This window comes from Tenrec ecaudatus, chromosome 8 (assembly GCF_050624435.1).
Source record: "Tenrec ecaudatus isolate mTenEca1 chromosome 8, mTenEca1.hap1, whole genome shotgun sequence".
NCBI lineage: Eukaryota > Metazoa > Chordata > Mammalia > Afrosoricida > Tenrecidae > Tenrec > Tenrec ecaudatus.
Window position 1 is genome coordinate 55,015,873 of NC_134537.1, and position 14,640 is coordinate 55,030,512.

Consider the following 14,640-nt stretch of genomic DNA (forward strand, 5'->3'; position numbering starts at 1 on the left):
CTTGCTTGTTCTGTGCCTCGATTGACAGGCTACACTACCTATGGGACGTCTAGCCTGTGGACCGTGTTGCTGTAACTTGAGGTCCCTTTAAGACCACATGATTGGAATTTACATCTCTTGAGCTGGGGAATAACTGTTGGTGACCTGGCTGATGGTTAGTGACCTGCCTTGCTGTTTACTGCCTGTGCAGGCAGCCCTCAAGACTTGAAGGACTGTGTGTATCTCACAACACTCTCTCGGGACTGAGTTGCACTAAGCCATTTGTACTGCGTTATAATTTAACTGTTCATTTCTTGTATTACATATCTATCTATCTGTATATCATTTAACAGTTCATTTCTTGTGTTTTATATCTTTAATATTAGCAATCTGGTTTTGTCTCTCTAGAGAACCCTGTCTAACACATTTTGGTACCAGGAGTGGGGTAGATTCTTCTTCAAGTTCGGCTCAGAGGGAGGGCTATTTTTGAGAGCATCTTTCCTTTTGGTGGATTCTCCTTGGCTTGAGAAAGATTCACTTCTACAACCTCATCCACAATTACAAATTAATCCAAATTAAATGGAAATAATGGTTCCTATTTAGATTTGGAACTGCTACCAGTGGTACTTTTAGAATTCTTAGTGTTTTGCCTAACCACAGCCTTAGTGTTGCGGTCATCCCGTTTCATGATGGAGGTTCTGGCCTCTGCTTCCTGAGACTGTTTGGTTATCTCCCTGTGATCCAGTTTAGCATCCTTGCCTTGCAGGGCTGATATCCTTCCACTTCCATCCCTGGTAACACCACTTGCTGTGAGTTTGAATTTACTGATGCTGCTTTCTGCCAAGTATGACCCAGTACTTTCAGGTTTAAGTAAACCAGGTTCCTTGGCTGCAAGTTTCTTTTCAGCATTTACTTGATCTCTGAAGACAGATCTGAGCAAGCATTTCTGATTTTCAGATTTTGAAACTGTAGCTTCTGCTTTGGAAGAGATAATAGTGGCCTTGGCGGCTGACTTACTGCGAGACGAGACACATTTGGTGCAGAGCTAGCTTCCTCAGGCTTACTGGGCTGACTCCCTCCTCTATGCGGGTTTGCCTTGGTAACAATGTTCTCCGCAGGCTTTCGTTTCATGACAGACACAATATTTTCCAACTTGTCTGCAACCACCCTAGGGTCATTCTTTTCTATCTTCCCTGTCCCTACAACTGTAGTTTCTTTAGTATGGAGCCATTCTCTTCCTTTTGACCAATACTTTTCCCAGAAACTCCCCTGTTGCTCACTGCATTCTCATCCCCAGTAGAAATGCCAGGTACCAAGGACACAGCACAAGCAGGTGGAACAGTTTCAGAAACAGTGACATGCTGGTCCACCTCAGCTACAGCTTCTACCACACACTCTGGAATTCCAGAAAAACCTTCTGCTTTAGATGGCGATTCTTCTACAATTCCTTTTTGTTTCTTTCTTCTATAAGTACACTGTCAGATGATGATAGTTTTGTTTCAGGGTTATCAATATCTGCTTCTTCATTCTCCAAGTCAGTGACATACACCTGCTGGTTTAAAGCAGTCTCTTCAACATTTTCAGGAAATAATTCAATACTGCCTGGCGTGGATACTACCAGGGGAATTTGGGAATTTGTACTTTGAGTTCCTCTCCTGGAGACTCAACTTCCATGATTTCAATAAAGTCAGACTCACACAGAGTCTTTCCAAGTTTCTCAGATTCTTCTTCAGCCTCACTAGGTTTAACAGAGGGACTATCAGCTTCTGTTTGCACCTCACTCTCATTGACTGGTCTGCTTTTCAAGTCAGGAGTAGAGCTCCTTTCTTCAGCCTCATTCTGGTCCTTTACCTTTTTTTTTGCTTGGCCATGAACTTCTCTGTATTTGGCTTTTGACGTGTACTTTTGCAGTGATTTATCATCACCTTTTCACATGGATAGAACAGGGAACAAATTGGACAAAAGAATCCAATCTTGGGCACAGGAAATTCCATATCTGCCGGGACTTCACGTTCCTCTGATGGGCTTTAAGAAGGGTCCTCAATCTTCTGGCATTTATACTCTGGTTCAGAGTCGTCTAATTCTGAGTCTTCATCAACTAAGGTAGATTTTACCAAGTCTGGGTGAATAGTTAGAACTTTGAAATCATCATCTCTTCTTTTTTTTATGCCTCGCATCCTATAGGTTATCAAGTCTTAAGGAGCCCATTAAAAACGCCCAGGTTCCTTGTCTCCAGTTCCTTCCTTTCAGAATTTTATCCCTTCAATAATCTTGAAGGCCTCTTTACCTTTTGCTGGTTCTGCTTCGTCAGCCTTTTCTGATAGTGGTGATTTCCCATTTCTAACTCTCTTGTTGGCATTTTGGCAGCAAAATGGCTTTCAATCATGGCTTTCAGATCTTTCTTAACATTCTCATCTACTTGCCCTACTTCACACAAGAGGAGGTTTGTTGTCTGTGTGTCCATGGCTCCCTTTTCCCTATCTTCCTTTTTATCGGTGGGATGATCAATTTGGCTTTGTGCTAGCTCAACTTTTAAATCATTTTCTCTATCTTCTTCCTCTCCAACTTCATCAAAATTAAGTTCTTCTTTAAGGTTATTAAAATCTGCCAAAGCATCTTCATCTTCTTCAGTTACTTCATCCAGAGTCACTAAATGCAGATCATTATTTTCACAAAATTCAGCAGATCAACAATTCAGAGAATGGCACATAAGAAAGAGTCAACTGGGTGGCAATACACAGCAACAAAGTTGTTAAAATGCTTGTGTTGGTGTGTGCAAAAGCTAAAAATAAAAAATGTGACAGATTAACTAGATAGAGAAATGTTACCAAAGGCAAGTAACTACCAGTTCATGTTATGGGATTTAGATGAGCTTCAGGAAATGTTACAGAATACAGAGATCAATTATTTACAATTTTGAAATGAGGAGCAAAGAAGGGAATGGTAGTGAAAAGTGAAAACACTAATTTTCTTATTTATTAGTTTCAGTTATCTTTGAAGCTTCTGCATTTTTTCTGGATGCACTGAAAATTACTGCCAATTTTAATGACAACATTGGAAACAAGGAGAAAGATCACCATTTGGAGAATATGACATTTGTCATAGATGCAATCTGAAATCATATGTCAGTTTTGCAAGACCAACTAAATATTTGCGATAAAGTTTATTTCAATCACATGCACAATCAATCAATAAATACGTGGACCTTGCTGAAGAATATAAGAATAAAATTGACTACATTTCTGCAAAGAAACAACTGAGAAGCTCAATATCATTTGGTGGAACAAGACCAGGAGCCAACCACAGAACTGATTATCAATTACTCAAGTGAATGATGAACTTGAAGCTGAAGAAAATTAAAACAAGTCTATGAAAGCCAGACAATGATCAGAGGTATTTTCTGCCTGAAAACAGAGTCCATCTCAAGAAGAGATTTAACAAAATGAACATTAATGACCATGTTACTAATGTTGTTAGGTGCCATTGAGTCACTTCCACCACTGTGTACATCACAACAAAGCAATGCCCAGGGCTATGTCATCCAGTCATCCTCCCAATTGTTCATGTGCTTGAATTCATTGTTGCAGCCACTGTGTCAATCTATCTGATTAAAGGTCATCTCTTTTTCACTGCCCCTCTACTTTACCGAGCATGATGTTCTTCTTCAGTTACTGGTTTCCAAAGTATGTAAGAAGATGCTTCTTGCTTGCCTCTCAGGAGCATTCTAGTTGTGTTTATTCTAAGAGATACTTATTTGTCTTTTTAGCAGATTTTGGTATTTTCAATATTCGTTGTCAGCACCATAATTCCAACGCATAAATACTTTTCAGTCTTCCTTATTCAATTTCCAACTTTCATATGAACATGAGGTAATTGAAATGCCATGGCATGCTTAGTTCTGAAAATAACATCCTTCTAAAGAGGTCTTGTGTAGCAATATTTACCCATTGCAAAGCATCTATGGGTCTCTTGGCTGCAGCCTCTATGAGCATTGAGTGTGCATCCAAGTGAAACAAAATCCTTGGCAACATTAAATGTTTCTCCATTTATCATGTTACCTATTTATCCAGGTGTGAGGATTTGGGCTTTCTTTATATTAAGCTGGAATCAATATTGAAGGCTTCAATCCCAGATCTTCAATAGCAAGTGATTTAAGTCCTCTTTGTTTTCAGCAAACAAGATTGTTTCAAAGGCAAAATAAACCTTCTTCCAAACCCGAAGTCACATTTTTCTTCATATAAGTCAGCTACTCTGATTTTTTTTGCTCAGCATACAGATTGAATAAGTATGGTGAGAGGATACAACCATGAAGCACATAATTCTTGATCACAAACCATGTAATATCCCCTTGTTCTGTTCACACAACTGCCAATTGATCCACATACAGATTGTACATGAGAACAATGAAGTGTTCTGGAATTCCCATTTTTCTCAAGACTATCCAGAATTTATTATGATCCAAACAGTTAGCAACTGGGGCATGGTGAATGAAACATAAATAAACACCTTTCTTATATTCTCTGCAGTTAGACAAGATCCATCTGACAGCATCAGTGATGTTCCTTGCTCCATGTCCTTTTCTAAATCTGGCCTGAATCTCTGGCTGATCCCTGCTAATTCACTACTGCATCCATTGTTGGACGATCTTTGGCAACAATTTATTTGCATCTGTCATTTCCAGCATAGTAAACTAGATGATTTTCTGATTTAAAATGGGCAATACTAGTTAGCTTACTGGCACCTAGGACATCAATCATTATGCATTATAATTATTCTTTTTTTGCTGAGATTGATATATATTTTAATTGGGAGTTAATGCAAATATCATATCATTCCATAGTCCAATCACGTCAGGTAGTATTGTATAATTGCTATCACAATCTTCTTTTCTTTCCTGGACTCCCACCACCACCACCACTGCATCCCTCCCCCCCCAAACAACAACAACAAAACAAAACCTTATTCTACTTCCTGTCCCTATAAATTCATCAATCCTATATTTATTTTTTGATGTTTTTCAAATTTGGTAAATACATCCTTCATATATTCCAATTTCTGATTATTAGATGCTTGTATCTATTTCTTTTTACCTTTAGCTGTGCTCCACCAGCAAATGAAGGTCACTAAGATTTTACTAGCACAGGTGTTGCTCCATTCATGTCAACATGGTAGGGTCTACTTGGGAAAGCAGCTTCTCCTTAGGCACATTTTGAATGCATGTAACCCAAGGAGCTTACACTCCATCACTATTTCTAATAATGTTCTGCTATCATTCATTAGACCTTCCATTTCTGGAAATGTTTCCATACTATGAATAAGGTTTTCACTGGCTACTCCCTCTGAAGTGGATAGTCAATTCCTTATTTGTAGTCTGTTCTTAGATCGGAAGCTCAGCTGAAACATGTTCACTTAGAGTCTCCCTACTGGCATGTGAAATACTAGTAATATTGCTTCCAGCATCACAGCAACGCAAAACCCACCACAGAATGATATAGACACATGAAGGTTAATGGCGATAGACCACATAGTTTGTATGACTATATTATAGATTTCATGTATGAAGAAAGTAAAGGGTCACTTAAAGAGTATGAGAAAATTAAAAGGAAAGCCAAAAACACATGTGAAAAGATAATTTGAGACTTGAACAGAGAATAGCTAAAGAGTGATGGTGAGATAAAAAGCCCCCCCCCCCAAAATCATAGCTTTGTGAATGAGGGGGAGTGTAAAGTGGGGACCCAGGACCCCTCTGGGTGAAATTGGACATCCCCTTGCAGAAGGGCTGTGGGGAGGTGATGATCCAGTCAGAGTGCAGTGTAGCAAGGATGAAAAATACAATTTTCCTCTAGTTCTTTTTTTCCCCTCTAGTTCTTAAATGCTTCCCTTCCCCACTATCATGATTCCAATTCTACCTTACATATCCAGCTGAACTGGAGGATAAACACTGGCACAGATAGGAACCGGAAATATAGGGAATCCAGGACAGATGAACCCTTCAGGATCAGTGGTGAGAGTAGCAATATTGGAGGGTGGAGGGAGGGTGAGTGAAGGGGGAACAGATGACAAGGTCTACATATAACCTCCTCCCTGGAGGATGGACAGCGGAGAACTGGGTGAGGGAGATGTCAGATGGTGTAAGATATGATAATTATTCATAAATTATCAAGGGGGAATGGGGAGGGGGGAGGGGGAGGGAAGGAAAAAATGAGCTGATACCAAGGACTCAAGTAGAAAGCAGGTGTTTTGATAATGATGATGGCAACATACGTACAAATGTGCTGGACACAAATTATGTATATACGAATTGTGAAAAGAGTTGTATGAGCCCCTAATAAAATGATTATAAAAAACACAGAAAATAGCAAATAGCAGAATGAAAACAAAGTAGAGTTTTATCATGGACTGTGCATTGATTTGAAGTTAGAACACAAAATTGGAAGAATAGGCTTAACATTTCTCAATCTAAGAAAAGGGAAGAAAAAATTATAATCTTAAGTTGCAATGTTGAAAGACACTATGGGGAAAAATACAACACCAAATAGATACATCAAAAGAAGTTGGAAAGAATACACATTCATTTTTCCAAAAAAGAATTGGTTCATGTTCAACTATTTCAGGAGGAAGCATATTATCAAGAACCAATGTCACTGCAAGAAGAAGCCTAAATTGCACTTGTGACATTGTTAAAAAACAAGAATCTCAGAATAGTGAAATAGAAGTTGGAATGTTTCAATAAGAAATGTTGTAGTGGAGGTATTCACTTGTCAGGAAACTCGCAAGAATGCAACCTGGCCAAATGACTGCAAAAGATATATATCTGTGCCAAAGAAAATTGACCTAAATAATGCAAGTACTATAAAACAATATAATTAATACCATGCTCATGTAAAATATTCCAAGAGATTCATAAGGTGCCCCAAAGAAAACTTATCTAACAGAATTCAGAAATTATCCAATAATATATTTAATAACACATGCAAGTAAAATTTATTTGAAGACCATTCTACCATAGTTTCAGTAATGATCAACAGGGAGCTGCCAGAAATTCAAGCTAGGTTCTAAAAAGGTCTTGGAATGAGAACTATCATTGCTGATATCAACTGGATCTTGGCTGAAATCAGAAAATACTGGGAAAATGTTTAATTATGTTTTATATCCTATGTAAAACATGAAACTCTTTGGATTATATTAAATTATGCATAACAATGAGAAGAATGGGAATTCCACAACAATTTATTGTGCTCTTGTGGAGTCTGTACATACAAGAAGAGATAGTCATTCAAAAAGAACAAATGAAGTGTTTGCTTTAAAATCAGAATTGTGTAGATTTGTATACTTTCATCATACTTATTCAGCATGTATGCTATACAAATGATCTCAGGTTGGACTATATAAATAATATCAGAGGATTAGTATAAGGCTTATTTGCAATCAACTATACAACGATGACACTATCTTTTTTGATAAAAGTGAAGACAACTTGAATTGCTTGCTGATGAAGATCAAGGACTGCAGGTTTCACTAGAGATTACAACTCGATTTATGTAAAACAAACATCCTCACAACTGTACCAACAGATAACCATCATTTTTTATTAATATAAGTTTGAAGTGTGGAGGATTTCATTTTGTGTTTATCCACAATCAATGCTAATGAAAACGGTAGCCAAAATAATTACAGGATGAATTGCATTGGTAAGATCTGTTTCACAAGTCCTTTTTAAAGTCCTGGATAGCAAATAGATCATGTTGAACACTAAGATGGACCTGCCCAAGTCATAATATTTATAATCACCTTCTATTCTTATGAATGTTGGATAATTAACAAGGAAGTCCAAAGAATAATTGATTCATTTGAATTATAGTATTGGCAAAGAATCTTGAAAGTACTGCTGACCATCAGAGGCCGTCTGTCTTGAAAGGAGTACATGCAGAAGGCTCCTTAGGAGTGAGGACTGTGTTGCACATGCCTTGGACATGTTATCGGGAGAGACTAGTTCCTAGAAGAGGACGCCCTGCTTGGTAAACTAGAAAGTCAAAGAAAAAGAGGAAGACCCTTAAGGAGAAGGAATAATATAATGGTTTCAACAACGGGTGAAGCATAGCACTTGTGAGGATGGCTTAGGACTTAACAGTGTCTCATTCTGTGATAATAGGGTCACTGTGAGCTGGAACTACATCACTGACAACTAACAATGGGTGTATATCTTATCATGTATCGGGTATGTGTGTGTATATATATTCCTACTGCCACTGTGCCAGTTCTAACTCATTCCCATCCTGGGTCACTGATCAGTTTTGTGAATGGCCCTATAGGGGACAACACCAGAGACACAGTGTTGGAATCTCACCCCATTGGATTCTGCCACACCAAGGCAGAACACTAAGGGGGTGCAACAGAACAGCAAGGAAATAGAGCGGCGAGGTTCCCAGAGAATACTGAAGATGGACTTTGGGGCCACGGTGTGGTGCCCCAACAGAAGGGACTGGAAAACACTCCTAAATGCCAACAAACAATCCTTGAACTAACAACAAGCTTGTCTTTCTTGTTGCGTTTTTTTTTTTTTGTCATTGGTTTGTTGCTTGTTGTTTTGTGGTATATTGTTGCTTGGTTTTGCTCTGTCTTGTTTTTGTGCATGTTACTATCTCCACAGGTCTATCTAAATAAGATAGGCTGGATGAACAATTGGGGGAGAAAACAATGGGACCAACAGTTCCACAGGGACATGGGGGAGGGGGAGATGGGGGGAAAGGTAGTGGTGTTAATAAACCCATGGACAAGGGAACAACAAGTGATCCAAATTGGTGGTGAGGAGGGTGTGGGAGGCCTGGTTGGGCATGATCATGGGTAATGTAACCAAGATGAATTGCTGAAATCCTGGTGGGGACTGAGCATGATAATGGGACAGGAGAGAAGTCAAAGGAGATAGAAGAAAGAGCTGGGAGGCAAAGGGAATTTATAGAGGTCTAGGTAAAGACATGTACATATGCAAATATATTTATATATGAGGATGGGGAAATATATCTATGTTCATATATTTATAGGTTTAGTATTAAGGTAGCAGAAGGACATTGGGCCTCCAATTATATACTCCCTCAATGCAAAAATACTTTGTTCTATTAAATTGGCATTCTATGATGTTCACCTCTCCTGACACAACCGCTGAAGACAAGGAGGGTGAACAACCAAATGTAGCTCAGAAGCAATAAAACCCACATGGAAGAAGCACACCAGCCTGTGTCATTGCGAGGTGCTGAAGGGATCAGTTACCAGGCATCAAAAAAAACCAAAAACATATCATTGTGTGCTCACCTCCCTGATACGACTGCTGAAGACAAATGGGTGCATAAACAAATGTGGCGAATAAAGCTGATGGTGCCTGGCTATCGAAAGATATAGCATCTAGGGTCTTAAAGTCTTGAAGGAAAACAAGCGGCCATCTAGCTCAGAAGCAACAAAACCCACATGGAAGAAGCACACCAGCCTGTGCGATCACAAGGTGTCAAAGGGGTCAGGGATCAGGCATCATCAGAACAAAAAAATCTAACCATAGTGGATAGGGGGGGGGGTGGGGAGAGTGCAGAGTGGAGACCCAAAGCCCATTTGTAGGCCATTGGACATCCTCTTGCAGAAAGGTCTTGGGGAGGAGACGAACCAGTCAGGGTAAGATGTAGCAATAATGAAAAATAGAACTTTCCTCTAGTTCCTAAATGCTTCCTTCCCCAGCCCCCACAGTCATGTTCTGAATTCTACCTTGCCAGTCTGGGTAGACCAGAGGATGTACACTGGTACAGATAGGAACTGGAAACACAGGGAATACAGGGCAGATGATCCCCTCAGGACAAGGGGTGTGAGTGGCAATACTGGGAGGGCCTAGGGAGGGTGGGTTGGAAAGGGGGAACCAATTTCAAGGATCTACGTGTGACCTCCTCCCTTGGGGACAGACAACAGAAAAGTGGGTGAAGGGAGACATGGGACAGGGAAAGATATGACAAAATAATGTTTTATAAATTATCCAGGGTTCGTGAGGGAGGTGGGAGTGGGGAGGGAAGGGGAAAAAATGAGGACCTGCTGCCAGGGACTTAAATGGAGATTAAATGTTTTGAGAATGTTGAGGGTAACAAATGTACAAATGCGTTTCACACAATTGATGTATGTATGGATTGTGATAAGAGTTGTATGAGCCCCCAATAAAATGATTAAAAAGAAAAAAAGAGAAAAGACAAATTATTCCAATTTGTTGGGGGTATTTAAGAGGACATAAACTCAACACATTTTATGGAATAAGATAAAGATTATCGGAGATATGTCCAAAGTTATACTTAGATCCCAAACTCTAGCAAACTTCATCTTAGTTGGTAATTCCAGTGTTAGGATCAACCCATATGGAAGGAATTTGTGTTACCAGAGCCCTCTTGTCCAATCCCTGTACCTTCTTGTCTTGGGAGTTTTCTTTTACCAGACCCTAGCTGCTCAGTCACACATAAGCTCTATTCCTACATTGACATTATTACATAGTATTCCTTTTTAAAATTTTTGAAATACATCTGTCCCATATAAGATATTGCATTAACTTTCACATATATTTAAACTCTTCTACCTTGTTAATGTCTTATATAGTGTAGCATTTATTTCTATTTGCTGAATATTGGACAAGAAGAATTTAAGAAATGAAGGCAGAACACGATTTATATAAAACTAAGGCAAAATAGAATAAAGCAAACAAAATTTGAAATATCAAAATGTTATTAATATATCCAATTGTTTATACTCACTTTTAACAGTGTTGTCTTCATAGAAAATGAATGACGCAAACAACAAAATAAAACTCCACAAATGTATCAGCATTGAGGCTATTCCCAGCCATGACAACACTTTAAGGGCCAATAGAATTACCTCTTTGGGTTTCTTACAATTTAAATCTTCAGGGGATTGTACAATCTCATCTTTTACCCATGGAGTTACTGATGGGTTCAACCCACTTCTTCCCCTCGAGTTATGAATTCTATATATAACTCTATGTATATACACAACCATGGGATACAATTTTTGAAATAAAATTACATTAATGCTCCTCTAAGTACAAGACCAATAATTCAGAACATGGGTAAACATAAGAACTTATTCAAACACACTATGAGCAGAAATATTGAATGATGTGGTAAGCAGTAAAGGAAGATGGAAGGAATACACAGTGTCACTGTACCGAAAGAACTAGTCAACACACCCCCATCCACGCAATGGCATATGAGCAAGAATCATTGGTGCTAAAGAAAAAGACCAAGTTACATTGAAAACATTAGCCAAAAATAAGATTCTGGAAATTTACAGAATACCAATTGAAATGTTTCAGCAAACTGATGAAATAGAGGAGCACTTACTCATCAATGCAGGAAATTTGGAAGACAGTTTTTGGCCAACTAACTGGAAGAGATCCATATTTGTACCTATTCCTTAAAAAGGTGACCCAAGAGAATCTCAAATTATATAACAATATCATTAATATCACATGCAAATAAAATTTTGCTGAAGATCATCCAACAGCAATAGTAGGAGGCAATTTACAGAGATTCAGGCCAGACTCAGAAGAGGACTTGGGAATGAGATATATTATTGCTCATGTCAGATGAATCTTGACTGAAAATAGAATACCAGAAATGTGTTTATTTATGTTTTATTGACTATGCCATGATTTCCAAGTGTGGGAGTCATACCACACTTGAATGGCCTTGAGCAGAATGGGAGTTGCAGAATGCTTCATTGTGCTCATGCAAAACCAAACAGCAACGGTGTGTGTCAGGGTTGTCTCCTTTCACCATACTTACTCAATCTGTATGCTGAGCAAATAATAAGCGAAGTTGGCTTATATGGAAAAGAATTGAATTGGAGGAAAAGTTTTAACAATGTGTGATATGCAGATGACACAACGGTACTTGCTGAAAGTGAGAAGGATTTAAAGCACTTTCTGAGCAAGAGCAGGATTGCAGCCTTCAGTGTGGATTACAAGTCAATGTAAAGAAGACTAAAATCTTCACACCTGGACCAATAGGTAACCATGATCCGGGGAGAAAAGTTATCAAGAATTTTGCCTTGCTTTGATCCACAATCAATGCTCACAGAAGCAATGGTGAAGAAATTAAAAAGCTAGTTGCATTAGGTAAATTTGCTGCACAAGACCTCTTTAGATATTGAAAAGAAAGAATATTACTTTGAAGACTAAAATATTATGCCCAGTAAAATATCAATTACCTCATGTGCATGTGAAAATTTGACATTGAAAATGGAACACCAAATAAGAATGGCTGCATTTGAATTGTGGTCCTGGAGAAGAATATTGAAATTACCATTGACTGCTACAACAATAAACTAGGGTCTTAGAAGAAGTACATCCAGGATACTTCTTAGAGAAAAAGACGTTGAGGCTTCATCTTACATATTTTGGACATGCTGTCGGGAGAAAGCAGCCCTTGAAGAAGGGCAGTATATTTGGTAGAGAGGCCACCAAAGAGAGGAAGTCCTTCTCCAACAGATGGATTGACAAAAATGGGCTCAAGTGTAGGAATAATTGTGATGGTGGCATAGGACAAGGTGGTGTTTTGTATTGTGTATGGGGTCACTTTGGTTTGGAATTGCCTCAATTGCACCCATTAAGGACAACATGCCACCCCTATATACCAAAGGGTGAATTAAATAATTCACAAATATAGATGACTCTGAAAATGCGGAATATCAAGTGGAAGAAGGAAGAATTACAAAAAGCATTGATTGGGATGAAAATGAATTAGGAGACTGCGGTTTGTAGGCACACTATGATCTGACCCAGCAGAGTAAGATTATCTTGTGACCAGTTTCCAGTTGAGGAGCTTAGGAAGACAACTTCATGTAAGCCCCAAGAAGAGGCAGAGATCTGGGTAGACAAACCAAGAGCAAAGCAAGGTGACCGTAATATGAACTGGCTCTAAGAAAGGAAAGTGCAGGAAGGCAGCAAGAGCCCTAGGGATCCCGATGACCATAATGAAGGTGCGTAGGGGGAGCTGCAAATTAGGGACACAACTTCTCACCAGCAGCAATTTCTAATTCTCTAAGGGGCGACACCAGCAGATTGGCATATCTTTAGATTGGCATATTTGCACTGAAACCTTTTAATTCTCCTGTTATCTGTTGAAATACCTTTTTTTCCCATGCACAGTAAACCTACCCCATCTATTTAGGCGGCACTCTATCTCAGTGGATAAAGAGATGCCCTCTCTGGATTTCAAAAGAGCATACCAATTACTAGCACCAGTTTCAAATGACTCTAGTCACATGATAGCTGTGTAGAGACCTTGACCACTCAATATTTTTATCTAATACCAATGAGAAAACCTGTTCCCACACTTCCATTCAATATGGTAAGATGAAACACATCCATCTAGAGGACTTGCAGATCGTTACGATCCGCCAGGACCAGTACTTAGAGTAAATCACATCCAGGCAACAGACACTTACATAACTATGCATGTAGTAGATCCAACCTAAAACAAAACAAAACATCTAAACAATTCAAAGGAAGAAATTCATTCTAAAAAGAAATAGAAGAAACAAAACTCCAGTATGTTAAATAAAACAATTACCAAAGTCAAACAATCAATTAATATGATTAAATACTTTAATGCATTGGAGACAGCTAACAATAACAAATTATATGAAGAAACGGGATAGGATGGCTCAAACAAGTGAGCAAAATACATAGGCAGAAAACCTTACTTAAGAAGAAATAGTAAGAGGACTACCTGGTAAAAATGTTCCAAACCCCTCAACACCAGCGGTGGGAGTGGCGACACCAGGAGGGAAGGGCGTGTAGAAAGGGAGAACTGATCTCGGAGATCTATGTGTAACCTCCTCTCTGGGAGATGGGCAATGGAGAGGCAGGTGAGGGGAGACGCCGGGGAGTGTAAGATAAGATATAATAATTATTTATAAACTATCAAGGGACCAGGGGTGGGATTGGGGAGGGAGAGGGATGGGGGGAAAAAGGGGAAACTGAGCTGATTCCAGGAACCCAAGTGGAAGGTGAATTATGAGAGTGACGAGTGCAACGAATGTATAAGGGTGCTTTGCTCAATTGATGTATGTACAGATTGTGATAAGAGCCTTATGAGCCCCAATAAAAAGATTTTTAAAAAAAGGCTTATATGTAGGATCCTCAAAGAGATCAAGGGAAACTCAGCCAGAGAAGAATTCTGAAAAACTATATAAAAACAATGTGTAAAAGAAAACATAGAAAGTTAGAAATACAAAAAAAAACTATAAACAAATTCATCTCAAACAAACAAACAAAAAATGCAAAGGATCAACAACAAAATACTAGAAATGCATAACTCAGTCTAATGGCATAGAAGTATAATTGGATCAGTGGTTGGAAGAATGAATTAAACAGAGAACACATCCCTTGATACTGATTTGTTTGAAAAAAAAACTCTTATTAATAGGTGAATAGAGTCTAATATTTTTGCAAGTGAAGTGTAGTTAATTAATATCACCTTCTAGCCATAATTCCGTATGTAATTCCAAACTCTATTGCCCGTGGCTATCATTCCAATTTGCAGGGAGCTCTCTGGTTTGCTAATGGTCAGGATTAAGGTAGGACTAAGCTCTGGCCTTAAAATGTGTGGACCATGTCAG

At 38.8% G+C, this 14,640-nt stretch overlaps 1 pseudogene; it reads right to left on the minus strand.

Moving 5' to 3' along the window:
• Positions 1–383: 383 nt before the first annotated feature.
• LOC142455402 (zinc finger protein 638 pseudogene) lies at positions 384–2,443 on the minus strand (annotated as a pseudogene).
• Between the last annotated feature and the right edge of the window lie 12,197 nt (positions 2,444–14,640).